This window comes from Dermochelys coriacea, chromosome 3, assembly GCF_009764565.3.
Source record: "Dermochelys coriacea isolate rDerCor1 chromosome 3, rDerCor1.pri.v4, whole genome shotgun sequence".
NCBI lineage: Eukaryota > Metazoa > Chordata > Testudines > Dermochelyidae > Dermochelys > Dermochelys coriacea.
The window spans coordinates 140,078,163-140,094,056 of NC_050070.1; the positions used below are offsets into that span (position 1 = coordinate 140,078,163).

A 15,894-nucleotide genomic window follows, 5' to 3' on the forward strand; every position below is an offset into this window, starting at 1 on the left:
AGCTTGCCCTTTCTATATTCTTCAGTCATACCTCCCTGATACCATAAATTCCAAGTAACATGTAAAAAGGAACTAATGTTGAGTTTCTCCAGAATCAACTGAACCATTTTATTTTTATAGAACACCCCACAATTTCAACAAAAGAGACACATTATGCAAACTATTTTTTTTCCAAAGCAGAAATACTGATGCACAATTTCATCCTGCAAGAAGCATGTTACTTATCTGACAGTAATCTATATTTTAAAAAGAATAATTATTGTAAATTTTCAGGGACAAACAAGCAAACATTGTATTATATTCTTGTATTGATGTGTAAAAACAAACAAAACCCTTTATCAAACAAGACTTAAAAAGGCTTAATGCAGCACACATTGTAATTGTATATATATACACACTCATATCTATGGAACAGCTCAAGTCTGTATACTTTTTTTTACCAATTTCCAAAATCTCTGTTTAAAGATGGTACTGAAAATCTAACTCTTTGATTTAATATGTGCTAATAGCAGCTCCATCCAGGAACCTCTCATTTAATCTCTCCATGATTTCTGTAGGGGACCTCTTCTGGTCCTCTATCTTTAACCACCACTTCTATTCTGACACTCCCAACTCTCTCTCTGTTTCCCTCACAGACTCATATATTGTTGGTCCTATCATGTCCCACCAGCAACTCAAATTCTGACCAACATCCCAGCAATATCTCAAGCTATCTTTAAAAATATATTTATTTCCTCCTGATCCCTCTTCACCTATTTTTTCCCATATCTAGTTGTTTAAAATCCTGTCACTTCTTATTTTATATTATCCAGGCACACCTTTTTTCTCATTATCCCCGCTTTGCAGCATAATTCTTCATCATTTCTTACCATGCCAAGGGTAACCTTCACCTCTTCAGACTGGAATTGCTCGAGTCCTCTTTCTTTCCCACCATTCCAATCTTTCTATCCCTTTGGTTGCTTCCTTTTCCAAATTTATGTTTCTGTCCATAAATGTACCCAACCTACATCTCTGCTTTCATATTTCCCTACTCATATCCCCCTTTTTCCTTCCCTCTCTTCTCATGCTCTTGGCCTTGCATCTTCATTCCTTCAGCGTGCTATGCTTGGTAGAGCCTTCTACACACAGCATTACCTGAACTATTCCCAGGCTTGTCTGTCACACTGTAAGCCACCCAGTGGGAATTGGCCCATTATAAACATAGTTAACTGTTTAGTTTAAACAAGGGACGGGGTGATTCTCTGGAAAGCAAAAAGGATACTGACAAATAAAAATATTTTAAATAGCAAATATCAATTTTAAGAAGAAAATCTTTTAAAAACAGCAACACACTTATGTGCATTTCCTGTCTATTCCATGAAGGTTGCTCATGTTACTGTTTCAATCAAGTGGAGATACATAAGGTATAGTGGGAAGACACATAATAAATTACTGTGTCCTTATCAAAGCATCTTGCAAAGGAGCCACCCACTTCACAGCAGAACTAACATTATTCTTTTTAAATTCTTGAGTTAAGGGCAGGAGGCAGATGTAAGACTCCAGATTTACACAAACATTAGATAAATTAAAGTAATATTGAGTGGGGAAAGGACAGTAGGAAAACAATAGTAGGAGTTAGTACAGGTTCCTTCTGGCATTACCCACATAATCTAGCTAAAGATTCAGGAATAAATCTGCAGAAAAAATCCTATGCCCCACCAACTCCCCAAGAGCCACTCTCCCAAGCATTTATTAATGTTAATTGGTAGTAGACTACAGCAGTTCTAAGCCTTTATCATGATTTGGACCATTTCTTAAGGTCAAAATCCTCCCATGGACCTAGACATTGACTACTAGCATCCCAATACAGATTCCACACTTTCCTTTAAGCAACTACTACAGAGTTTGATTACACCGGAAAGCAATATCAGGACAATATTAAATAGACAAGAGGAAATTAAATTCTCTTTCATGTGAGAGGTTCAGTCCTATGGTCACATATTCACATTATCTGCCTATGTTGTTCATTTCCTCTCCCTTGACAGGAGAATTGACAATTACTATCAATCTTCCCTTTATTACCTGCGGTTCCTCCTCTAGCATCCCCCCTTTACTTTGCATTTTACCTCACTATACCTATATTTTCATCCCCTTTTGTGCACATTTGATCACTGTTGATTTACATAAAACATCCAAAAACATCTAGGAAACAACAGTTCTGCATGCTTTGACATATTTTTCTTTTTGATCGGTCGAAAACGTCTCTGGAGCTACAAAGGCTCATCTACACTTTAAAAATGTTACCCGTTTTACTACATAGGGTCTACACTGGTAGGTAGTGCAAGTGCAGGTGGTTTTACCTCTATGCTATCAAGCCTTGCAGGTCCAACAGACCAAGTAGGTTTTTAATTAAGATCAGATCACTCTCAATTATTAAAGGTCAATGCACTACTTATTCCTTAATTGAAATAAATAGCTGGTATTTTGACTTTGTTTTAGGAGATTCAAGATGACCCGTAAAGATTCTAAAGGGATCTTATTTCCATTTTTGTTTTGTTGTTCCTTTTCCGTACAAAGAACAGATAGGTTAATGGCTTTGGAGACACGTGTGAATAGCTGTGTATTTTGTATTGGCGACTAAGGGGATGTTTATAAGAAGCTATTTTATTTTTTCAAACAAGGAATTGGGAGAAGATAAATCACTGTCTGGTATTTCTGAAATTGGTTCTGTTTGGGATTCAAGGATCCAGATTTTCCTTTTGCTTCATTTGGTTTCAGACCAGATTTATTTTACTAAACTCAGTGTTGCACTGAATTTACATTAGGAGAGAATGAAGAATCAGGATTTATGATACTTAAAAGATGCAGAGGTTTGATGTTGGCAAACTTCCCAAAGTCTGAACATATGAATTATATTCCAAAATATTGAAATGCTGGGGGTCCCCTTTATCATTTTAAGGACAAAAACCAGAAGAAAGTTATTTGGTACCAGTAATACACCAGTACAGCATAAAGGGAGAGAGACGGGGATGGGTACCATCCATCTCTTAATGGGCTGAATCTCATTTGTAGCCAAGAAGTGATCAGATTACTTTTAGAAAACATTGAATCTTTCAACTTTTTCAAGGTTCCATCTTGCTCTTAACTACCAGTGAAATCTCCCGCAGAACTATTTCCTCCAGACATACAGTCATGAAGTGAAAAGCAGTACTTGTGGCACCTTAGAGACTAACAAATTTATTAGAGCATAAGCTTTCGTGAGCTACAGCTCACTTCATCGGATGCATCGATGAAGTGAGCTGTAGTTCACGAAAGCTTAGGCTCTAATAAATTTGTTAGTCTCTAAGGTGCCACAAGTACTGCTTTTCTTTTTGCGAATACAGACTAACACGGCTGCTACTCTGAAACCAGTCATGAAGTGCTGTACCTGCTACCAAGTGTTATCTTTTTTTAAAATAGCAGTATGATAAAGGAGCTTCTTTTATACTTCTCCTAAGTAAACGGTGATGTTTAAAGAGCAACACTGCAAACTTGTGGTTTTTTTAGTATTTCAGCTTCAGTAAAAGGATCCCAGTGACTATCCTCCATCACTATGATTTATTATCACCATGCTGATGGTCTACATAAAGTGGGAAGTTCATGGTGGAGGTCTGCAGAAGAGATACTGATTAACAGTCTATTGCATCTCTGTAGACTCTATTCAGATGTAATCCAAAAAGAATATTAGTTGAGTCAAACCATAAGCATTAATGCCTCTTTGAAATTCAAAAAAGTTTGGTTCAAGGGAAGTTAAAGGTTAGGATGATTATTCTATCTGAACTACCTTATGAAACAATTAAAATACAATTGCAAGGTGTTCTCTGTAGCACCTTATACAAAGATTTCAAAGAACTTTACAAACATTAAACAAACTTCTAAAGCCTTGTGACATTGATATGATGAGCAAACCCATTCTACATATGGGTAAAGCGAGGGCGAGAGGTTAAAGGCCCTGTCCAAGGTCACAGAGGAAGTGGGCGGTGGAACTGGAACGAGAACTTCCAGACTTCTGCTTTATTCATTACATAAAACATGGTCTCACACAATATATTATGGTGTACAAAGCCGTCATAACTTCATGACGCTGTTTACATATTTGGTCAATATACTCCGGTTTGGGATATATGGATATGATAGATTTAAACAGAGTTGTTCTAACTATAATTTCTCTTTCTTTTATATAAATAAGAATAGTACAAACAAACCAAAGGTATCTTCTTAGTGCTTTTATTGTAGATAATTATTATCATTAAGCTGTTTCTATTTTACCACATTTATTCACTAAGCTTAACATGTATTTTCCAAGCCTAGTTGGTAACAATTATATATACTATGTAATCACATTTAATGTGCATATGCGCAGCACTAAATGATTACATAGGAATGCAATCTTCTTAGAATGCATCATTTCCAAATTACACAGGTCCCACAATTGTCCCTTTTGCAGAGCAAACTTCTTAGTTAAACTGTGCATTTTGATTGCTATTAGACTTCAGTGGCCAACTTCTTGCTCTCATTTATATTAGTGATTTACCTATTACTGAGAACAGAAGCTGGCCAGAAATATATATCAGGCAGATACTCCTACAGTTTAAAAATTGTTAGGCAGGCAGACAGGCAGACATACAGATGGAGAGAACATTTTAAATACACAGTGTGACTTAATTTATACCCATTGGATTGCAGTGAAGTCAACAGGGTTGCAGACAAATAAATGAGGGAAGAATTTGATCCAAATTCTTTGGCTACCATGAGGACCAAATTATTTAGACAAACATTTTTAAATCCCATTGACTTCTGTGAGGTAATTCTAAGCCCAGAGATGTCTTGCTACCAATTGGCTAGCAAAATAAATAGCAGTAGGTAAGGAACAACATAATAACTTAAGTACTTCCGTCCCATGGAAAAATTCAAGAGGAAGGGCAAAAGTAGTCAAACAATATGAGCTTTAGATTGTGGAGTTCCAAACCTCTGATCCCTTCAAACCTTCTCTTAGACTAGGCACTAGGAGAGCCTTCTTATTCCCATAAATTAAGCACTTCTTTTTTCGCTGTTCAGATCCCTCTTTCTACCCTTCTTCTTTCATGAAATATACCTCCAGTGACAGCCTTACCTCCATATCTGCTCACAGCTAAGCTGCTTACATCATATTTGTAAGGGAGCTTTATGGATCAGTGCTCCCATCTTTCTATATGTTTCATATAGCGCTGTTTACATTTATCATGCTATTTAAATAGTTAAAAGAGACAACAGTGATGAGTCAGAGCTATGTCGTTCAGAATTGGATCTGGAGGGAGGCACTCCCCAAGTTCAAGTGTGGTCAGATCTGAGCCTGATTCTGAACGATGCCAAATGCCCACTAGTCCCATTCTATTCATGTTCTTATACCACAACCATCTCCATGGTATCCGAGTGCCTGAGAAAAACAGCATGGTTTAAATCTGTTCTCAAATTCCTATGCCCCATTGATTCGAATTACATGCATTCAGCACCTCAAGTTCAGGCCAAAAGAAAAAAAATATACAAAAGCATTTTCTAGTATGAATCATATTGATTTGTACTCCCTGTAACAAAGTATGTGTTTTCCTCAGGTTATTCAATTAAAACTGCAAACAAATTACAAAATTGGAAGTTATCAATTCTTCATTCAGGGTTACCACACCTTGTGAGCAATTTTGTTATTGAAAAGAGCACTAAAGGAAGTCTAGTCTTAAACAGCTTGTTGTGCAGTTTGTAAGCAATTTTTAAAATATCTAATCAACAGAATGATCTTAATTGAGTCAGTTGCCTATGACTTCTCTGCCCTTTCTGAGCTGCTTCATTACTTATGCAAATGTGTTTCTAAAATATTGAGAATATCACTATCAGTTCTTATTCATTTAGGGGGGTCACAAAGAGAACAAGGTAATAAAACAGCTGGATGCTTTGCAAGGAAAAGAGAGACTCTTCTTTTGTATGGTAGTAAATTGAAATGTGGTTGCTCGTAAACATATTAATTCAGATGTTCCTATACCACCAGAAACATACACAGAGCACACCCTTCAAGAGTCAGGATCAAAGTTCACAGGTTCAATTGTTCCAACACAAGAATTCTTTAAATAACAAGTTTATTCTTTCTTTTTGCCCTTCTGTCTCACCTTTTCACCTCCATTATCAGCTGGAAATCCAACTCAAAGAAAAGCCAGTAGGATTTGATATATGGACAAAAAAACGATGATAGGGAGGATATTCCTGTAGTTAGAGTTAAGCCTAGGACTTGGTAGAGCTAAGTGTAATTTTCTTCTCTGTCACATGTTTCAGTGATCTTGGTCAAGTCACATCTACACTGCAAAGACAATCCCACAGCATCAAGTCTCAGAGCTTGGGCTTGCACAGCTAGAAGTAGGAGTGCAGATGTTCCCACTTGGACTGGAGCCAAGTGTCTGAGATGCTCCCCCCTCGCTGGGTTTCAGAACATGGGGTCCAGACAGAAACCCAACATCTACACTACTATTTAAAGCCTCGCAACTGACTCAGGCTCCAAACCTGGTGCCACGAGTATTTTATTGCAGTGTAGACATACCCTCAGTCTTTCTGTGCCCTGGTTCCCCCTATGTAAAATGGGGATGATAGTACTTCCCCATCTCATAGGGGTGTTATAAGGATAAATATATTAAAGATTATAAGGCACTCAGGTGTTACAGCAATGGGGCCATATCAATGATAGAGTCTTGAGCCATTGGCTAATAAGTAAGACAACCCCAAACTAAAAATTATGAGGAAATCTAGACTTTAAAAGACAAAAATATTTACAAAGAGCATTATTAAGGAAATATTAAATGGTTTTGGTTTTATCTTTTAAAATGTGTTGAGGAAGGGGACTAAAATATCCCAAAGTATGGAAACTCAAAAGGACAGTAAGTTGTTAAAAATAACAACTTTGTAACCTGTTATCACATATTGCGTATATTAAAAATATAAACTACCATTTTTACTAGAAAGCAAATATAATTTGGAAATAGGAATTGTAATTCTTTAAGAACAGGGGCCAAGCTAGAATTGAGAGAGAGAAAGAGACAGATTGTCAGTGCAATACTCAAGTAGTTTAAAGCTACAAGAGAGGAAGGAAAATGCTTGCAATTTCACAAATACAAGCACATTTTTGTAGCTGATTTAATACCCACCTACAATGAAGAATGTAAGAAAATTCCTGTAATAAAACTATAACAATTATTTTTCCTTGAAAGAACTAGCAAGCTGGACTTTAAATCTTGGTAGGTGGGGATGGTGGTGCAGGTAAATTGCTATACCGAATTTTAAAAGCCCAAGAGAAAACTCACCTGCAATACTATAAATTTACAGCACATGTGGCTAGACAAGACAAAGCAACCTACGCAAGCAGAGAACTTTAGAAGAAAGGTTTTACTCTTGAAGCTTTTGAGAATACATATTAAGATTCTTTAAAATGTCAAGGCCTGGCTAAGGGAAGGAAATATTGTACCATAAATAAGTTCTTGCTCACACTCTTAGGTGTAAAGGCCTTTTTTAGTTATTTGTAGAAAGATATCTAATCTTTTTTTAATTCAATGAACTGGCACACACACACACCCCCAATATCCACAATCAAATGAACACATTCATACAGTTTGTGTTATTTTCTGTAAAACAACACACACACAGAAATTCAAACATGTGGTCAGTCGTGGCTTCAAGGGACCTGCAGATATCAATCACTTCAGTTGTCGCAAATTGTAAGGAAAATCTCTTGATCAAGGAAAAGTTTGATTTCTGGATGAACTCTTCAGAGACAGCCGTGACACCAATGGAAAGGATTGTAGCAACTTCAGAAATATATATGTATGCATGCAGAAAACGTATTTTAGACTAACCTGTATAAAACACAGCTAAAAAGGTGTTAATTGCATTTTAAGTTGTGAGCAAGCCTCTACAGGGATTGTAAACCCACTTCTTTTTATGCAAAGCTGTAATGGGATTAATAACAGGAAAAACTTCAGGGCAGTGTTTGTGGAAGAGTACCTGGAAACAAACCAACATCCTAAATGCCTTACCAATTCTGGAACTTCCCAGAATGTCTCAGCATTTTAGAACATGTCTGTGATGTTATCTGATTAAAATATGACCATATAGATCATTGTTGCAACCACTGTTATATATTTGCAGCAAATATTTTACAAAGGTTGTCGAGTGAGGTGTTTATGAAAAGGTTATGTTTTTCTGGTTATGATTATGCTATCTGTATGCACGTATCAGTTTGTATGTGAAGTTATAAGTATTGGAATATCCACCACCTTTATGGGGATTGTCTGCCCCATTCTTTGCAGTTCTCTCTAATTGAGTGACTATAGCTATCCCCCACTGGGACACCAGTCCCAGCCAGATATGCCATGCAAGATATCTGCAAAAATGTTATGATTTTCCAGATATGATAATCTTGTTTATGTTTGTATCACCTTTATATTATGAGTTATAGTTATGTATGTATGTCTGTATTTCTAACTTGTGCTATGTTTCTGGGTGACACCCCCAGGCAGTTTGGCATCAGCATTGCCTAGCCTGATTGATGGACCATTAAGGACCATCAGCTATACAACTGACCGATTGAGAAAAGGCAGATACACCTTATGACTCAGCAAGTCATGCAGGGACATGCCTATGGACAGAACTCTAAAGCTTCCAAACCATGTGCTGCGAAGCTTGTGTTTGCAACAAAGGAAGCACAGGCCACAATGCAAAAGACTATAAAAGGCAGCTGTATCTTCTCCATTTTGTCTTCAGTCTTGCTTCTGACCTCTGGAGGAACCTTGCTACAAACTGAAGCTCTGAACAAAGCACTGAATGACTCATCCAAGCTGTGGATGTACTCCAGAGACTTAACTTAAGCCAGCAGTTTATTCCATCACTGGTGTCAAGTATCAGAGGGTAGCTGTGTTAGTCTGTATCCACAGAAACAACAAGGACTCTGGTGGCACCTTAAAGACTAACCGATTTATTTGGGCATAAGCTTTCATGGGTAAAAAACCACTTCTTCAGGTTGCATCTGAAGAAGTGGTTTTTTACCCATGAAAGCTTATGCCCAAATAAATCGGTTAGTCTTTAAGGTGCCACCAGACTTCTTATTCCATCACTGTTACAAGCCTGAACCACGAACTTTGCCATTACTGTATGTAATTGATTCCTTTAACCAATTTTAACTCTCACCTTTCTTTATGTAGATAAACAAGCCTTTAGATTTTAGTTAATAAGAATTGGCTGTAACGTGATTTTGGGGTAAGATCTAAGTTATATATTGACCTGGGTGTGTGGCTGGTTCTTTGTTATCAGAAGAACCTCTTTTTTGATGAGACTGGTTGTAAAGAACCACTCATCTCTGAACCCAGTGTTTTTGGTGGTGATATAAGAACTGGAATGCCTGAGGAAACTGCCTTTATGTTTTCTTGTTAGCCAGTGTGGTGGAAAAGGAGTTTACTTTTGTGGCTGGTTTGGTATATCTTATAAAAGAATAACCACCAGTTTTAGGTTGTATTTGCCCTATTTCTCAGCAGTTCATCCTGAATTTGGCATTGTCAGTTGTGACCCACTAAGGCACAGTTGCAATGTCAGAAACACACAATAGCTTAAAAATAATCGAGTTTTGAGAAAATACATTTTATTAACTTTCTGCTAATTTGCTATCAGAACTACAAATTGTCTAACCATGGAGTGAAGTTGACTGATATTATTTCATAGGAGCCAAGATCTGGTTTAAAAAACCCTCAAACTATTCTATAACTACTAATTCCTAACTCTTATCACTTTTCATTGTAGATCTCAAAGCACTTTGCAAAGGAGATAAGTATCATCCCCATTTTCTAGATGGAGAAACTGAGGCACATAGAGTGACTTGGTCAGCCAATGGTAGAACCCAGAATAGAACAGAAGCCTTTTCAGTCCCAGTCTAGTACCCTCTCCAGCAGGCTACACCGCCTCTTGCTAGGAAATGGATGTTTTGGCTGTAATCAGGGCTCTGTATAGCCATGACATTCTCATTAAGGCTCTGTCCCTTCTCTTGACAACTAGACTGATGGGCACTATGGTGCTTGCTTGAAGAATAGCAGTGACAGACCACTCAAGAGTGTCCTGTGTCGCATCTATATACGCTACGTCACCTTCAGCATTTCACCACACTGCTGCTTAGTGCAGCAAACACCCTGCAGAACAATTCATCATGCGGAATATGCTTTGACAAACTTTACACTGCAAAATAACTCAGCTTTTTTTTTTAATTGTACACAACATTACCAACAGTAAGAGTATTTTTCACATACTGCCCTCTGTGCTTGCTGTGTTTTACTGATTCCTTCAGCAGTATTACTTTGTATATCATGAAAATATGATGAGGGTTGTATATCATGAAAATATGTTACAAAATATTGATACATACAAGAAAATCCTGGTTCATGACTGGCTGAAGCATTGTCAACCCAGGTCTATGGGATCCAGGACTGTGGACTCTGTGTTTCCAAAGCCATGGTTGAGCATCCACACTGCATTATAAAGGTGGGTTTCAAATTGCTGGACTTGGGTCTTAGGGTCACGATAACGTGTCCATACTGCAGTATGCACACCTTCTGACTTTGGTCTGCGGCTTCAATTGCATCCACACTGCAAACTGATATGGCTTGGAACTGAGTCACAGCAGAACTTGGGCTCTGACCCAGCCATCCAGCATGTTCCTAGGACCTGGGTCCTGAGCAATTGCTGACCTGAGTCAGACTGATTTGTGTGTGGAAGGAAAGGGGGTTTGGGCTCAAACCTGAGTCAGAGCCTGGGCTTAGTGTGCAGTGTAGTCATAGCTTAAGAGGCAACAGGTAAGAAGTAGTTGTAAACACCTCCTCTCTACTATTTTGACTATTTCTTTTTTAAAGAATCCTAACTTGTTTCTTCACATTTTCTGGACTATTCAGACCCCTTTGTCCATGTGTCAGGTCTGATGTCACTTCACCAGAAGTCTGTGGCCCTATTGCCACTTACCTATTACTTTCTATTGGAAACTGGAAATACTAAGAGTACTTGTGGAACCTTAGAGACTAACAAATTTATTTGAACATAAGCTTTCGTGAGTTACACTTTGAGCTGTAGGTCATGAAAGCTTATGCTCAAATAAATTTGTTAGTCTCTAAGGTGCCACAAGTACTCCTTTTCTTTTTGTGGATACAGATTAACACAAATGCTACTCTGAAACCTGGAAATACTAGATAACTCACAATGGACTTTTTAATAACAGAAAACAAGTTTGAATTGGCCACTGACTGCTGCCTAATATTCAGCTGGACTCATAAGGGAAAGAGTTTAAAATACTACCTTCTCTCTTCACAGTACATTCATTTACCAACTCTCCTCCAATCACAAGTACCTGCCTTTAAAGGTTTCTAGCTTATTAAGACTGAATTGGAGAGCTTTAATGTTCTAGGAAACATCAGTCTTTAATAGTTCTAGGAAAAAGGAATCGCTACAGCTGCTTCGCAGACCACAGCTGACTTTCAAGGGAAGCAGGAATTTCTCTTTGAAGCCCCAACATTGAGGGGAGAATTAGTGGTGACACTTCAATGAGAAACTGCTACCTCCCCTTTCAGTGTGGCTGCAGTACTCAATAAGGCTACACAGGTAGCAAGACTGCTCTTTAACTCAACTTGCTAGAAGCTGAATTGAAAGTTCCTTTAAATGCCCCAGTTCATTATTTAAGGTGGACAAATTCCCCTCTTCTTTTTCCATCCATTCATCGTATCAGGCCAAATTCCTACCTAGCATAAACCCATGGACTTAATATAGTGCTATTGACTTCTATGGAATTACACCAGCAATGAATTTGTGCTAATTTGATAGGTTGCTGATTGACTTCACATATTTAACCTATTAACCTTTCTGCTTTAATAGATTAACCTTTACAAAGGAACATCATTAATCAAATCAGTTTGATGAATGGAATTTGCATCTGAAAAAGTTCACACGTACTTATGTCTCTTATTCTAAATGATGTAGTTTTTCACTGATTGATTTTGCAGTAGAAATATGAACTTGGCAACATTTTAACCTGTCACAATCAGAGACGGAAAGGAACCAAAACACTGGACTGAATCCACTTGGACCTAGCGGAAGTTCAGATCCAGATGTAGGTCTGAACTTCAGAGCTCTGTCTCCTCTCTGAAATGTAACATATTTACCTCTGCTCCGCAAAGATAAGAAAACTGCAAACCAATAGGTTAAAGGTTTTAGTGTATATGACTGTTCAGAAGCAAACACAAATATTGTTATACCTGGTAATTCTAAGAAAACATAAGCTACTCTGCAAAGAGCTACAGGTCAACAAAACAGAAGAGGAATTTGCTGTGGCTGAAAACCTGACGTGAATCACCATCTATTCTCTGTTTGGGCCCCTTATCCTAGATTGTAAAAAATTCAAGCCAGGACTGCACAAATGATCCATATGCCTCCTGAATAGAGCAACCCAATGAAGAACAAGTGTGTTCACTGATAATGGAAGTTATCAACACCTCCTTCAGAGAAGTGAATTTGCAATACCTGATTGTCTAAGAGCTAATATCTGATGTGGAAAATCTCTCAAACCTCCCATGCCTACACAAAATCATTCAGAACATAGTGACAACCAAGCTCCAGTAGTGTGAACTTTGATGACATGCTCAGTGCTCCATAATCAAGCTTCAGAGTGGGGCATAGCACAGAGACTATCTTATCACCACTAGAAGACAACCCCTTCATGTTAATGGACAGAGGCCATAAATAAAAGCCCATTTTATTAGGCCACTCTTCAGCCTTCAATACAATATAGTACAGTGGTACTGCTAGCCCACTGGCATGGATATCCCAGCACTATAATGGCTCCAATTCTTCTCTAATGGAAGCTAGAAAGTGGTGATTGGCAGCTGCCTCTTCTCCCAAAAAAGCCTTCACCTGTAGAGTCTCTCAAAATCTATCCTCTCCCTGCTCCTTTTCATTATCTATATAAGATCACTGTGATAGGTTGCAAGGCTGTGTTGCCAACAGCAAGCTACTGATGTCCAGCAGTATATAATTTTCCATGGAAGCAACCACTATCGCCCCACAGATGTCAAAATGTCTAAAATAAATTAGCACCTGAGTCAAACTCAACCAGCTGGCTCAAACTCAACCAGGACAAGACCAAAGTGATGCTGCTTGAAAAAGATAAATGTTTTGAACATTTGAACATGGCCACTGATGTCCCCCTTCTATTGAAAGAGCCTTTACACCATTCTTTAAGTTGTTGTGAAATCTTGGGGTCTCGTTTGACTCACCACTATACTTCAGTGCTCAGATAGCATGGGTGCTGAAAGAAATCTCTACTCTACATTCAACTAGCTAGGAAAATTTGCTGCTTCTTCCAGCTAAGTCTGGCCACAGCAGTTCCAAGGAGATAATTAACTGTACCTGGAACTGATGATGGAAGTAATGTAAATGTTATAGCTTGTGCAGAAATGAGCGAATCCATATCAGTTAGACAGGCTGTCATGAGCTTAGCATGTCTTCATTCAGGTCACAGGAAATTCTGAATAATAATAATAATAGTAATAACAATAATAACAATAATAAGAAGAAGAAGAAGAAGAAGAAGAAGAAGTTCATTTCACATGGAACAGAAATCAAAATTTTTGTAGACTTAAGAAGTCACAGGGTTCGAGTCAGGTCAAAAGGGAACATTTCATTTTGACATTACCAAAACAGTTCCATTTTTTCAGTTCAGTCAAAACTATTCAGTAAATTTGCATATTTATTTGGGTCAACTGAAACTGCCTCTTTTTTGGTGAATGAACTAATCACTGAAAATATTTTGCCCGACTCTACCACAAAGCCTAAGACAAAACACATGATAGGTTGGGACAAAACATTCCCATCTGAAGGGCTCATTTGGGGAATGAAGTTCCAGAGAATATTAGACTAAACCATACTAGGACCATCTTTAGGGCACATCACAAGAACAGTGTCCCCCTCTATAACTAGAAAGGTTATGTATTTTTAAAAATTCTATGTACACACTCCAAGCAGAACGCCCTAACATTTGGGGAAAACAAAGAGCAGAGAAGATTTGGAAGTCTATTAGAGACTTCATTATGTACATCTGATTTTCCTGGAAAGCACTTTCATAATACAGGGTTCCATAAGACAGATTTAAAATACTTGGTGTTTACTGTTACGGCAGGAGTCACCAGATGGCACTGTTATACATAGTCTCACAAGTTCTTTTCCTTAGTATGCAAGCACATTTTTATAGTCTTGGATGAAATGCTGTTTTGTTGTTTTGTTATGCAGAATTCCTTGGAAAGAAGCTATGGCAGATAACAAAAATCTCTGCTCTTTATTTTGATGCAATTCTTTGGACAAATATGCTTCCTTGGAATCAGGCATTGGAGCGTAGGCTGAAATTTCTGTAAGAAGGGATTGCCTGTGTGCTGTTTGTGACTGCCTTTCACGCAGGACTGGTGTATGTGTTTAAATAAAGCACGTTACACTTGGAATACACCCAGACTCCATGCCATGGGTTTTTCCTCTAGTGGGAAATTGCTCTGCAAGACTCCAGAATTCTCCTATCACTCTCCTGAGCTGGTATTAGTGGTAGGACAATGGGGTTGGAGGGATTGGGGAAATATCTTGCAAGGTGAGTGGTTAAAGGAAGTCTCATTGTAAACAGGCTTCCCCCAAGATTTTACAGTGACTTTTTGGCAGAAGCAGGAATAGAATAGATGTCCACACTCCCACCCCTGTGCCCTCAACCCCAAGACCACCTGCCATCACAATTTACTGTGTTTTATTACCAATCAGGACAACTCTTAATGTGTCAGATTTCACAGTTCAATACATTGAAAATAGTTACATTTTAAGAATGTGTGTGAATGCACTTTGCTTCTGGTAGAAGGCCGTTAGTCATGTTCTAGCTAAGTGCAAGGCAAGCTGCACGAACCAAAGCCTAGCAGCAGAGGCATAGGCTGAGGACACTTTAATAGCCCTTGTTAGCGTTGTCATCACACCTCTCAGCTTTTCACCACTTAGTTTTCCCCCAGTTAGATCTCACTTCTAAGCCAAACAAGCTCTATATCTTACATGCATCAACAACAGTCTGCGATGTGCACTTTAATAACCTCCTTCATAACACAGTAACAGCTGCTTGAGACTGTTCACTCTGCTGTGATAAACAGTAAAGTACTTTCTTTCTTAAAAAAAAAATCAGCAGTTTGGAAGTGCTCTGGAAAAACAAAAGCCGTTCTCTTCAACAAAAATGTTTTGTCTAATAATTAATTTCACTCTATTGTTTTAGTTGGTTCTGTATTTTTTTTCCTTCATCATATTTTCATTGCCACCTGTCTATGAAATATGATATTTTTCCTTTGTACTCTGTTCACCAGTTTCTTACTCCACTGACACCCAAAGACAGCCCCACAACAATGGCAATGGAAGGAAGTAATACAGCAATGTAGTTCTTGCCAAACAATTTACGCTCATAGGGGAAAATCCTGCAGTCCTTATTCAGACACAATTTCCACTGAAATGCCATTTGTCTCATGCTGACCCAAGATTCATAGATTCAAAGGCCAGAAGTGCCCATTGTGATCATCTTGTCTGACCTCCTGAATAGCACAGGCCATGGGACATCCCCAAAATAATTCTTAGAGCAGAGCTTTTAGGAAAACCTTCAGGCTTGATATGAATCCTCCATATCCCTTGGTAAACTGTTCCAACGGTTATTACTCTCACTGTTAAAAAATGTACACTTTAGGTACAGTCTCATTTTGTCTTGTTTCAACTCCCAGTCATTGGATCTTGTTACACCTTTCTCTGCTAAATTGAAGAGTCCATTGTTAAATATTT

The 15,894-nt window shown here is 38.1% G+C and overlaps 1 protein-coding gene across 8 annotated transcripts in view; it reads right to left on the bottom strand.

Moving 5' to 3' along the window:
• The window catches only part of RGS7 (regulator of G protein signaling 7), a 442,164-nt gene that overhangs the window by 154,903 nt on the left and 271,367 nt on the right, over positions 1-15,894 (bottom strand). The window lies entirely within an intron of this gene.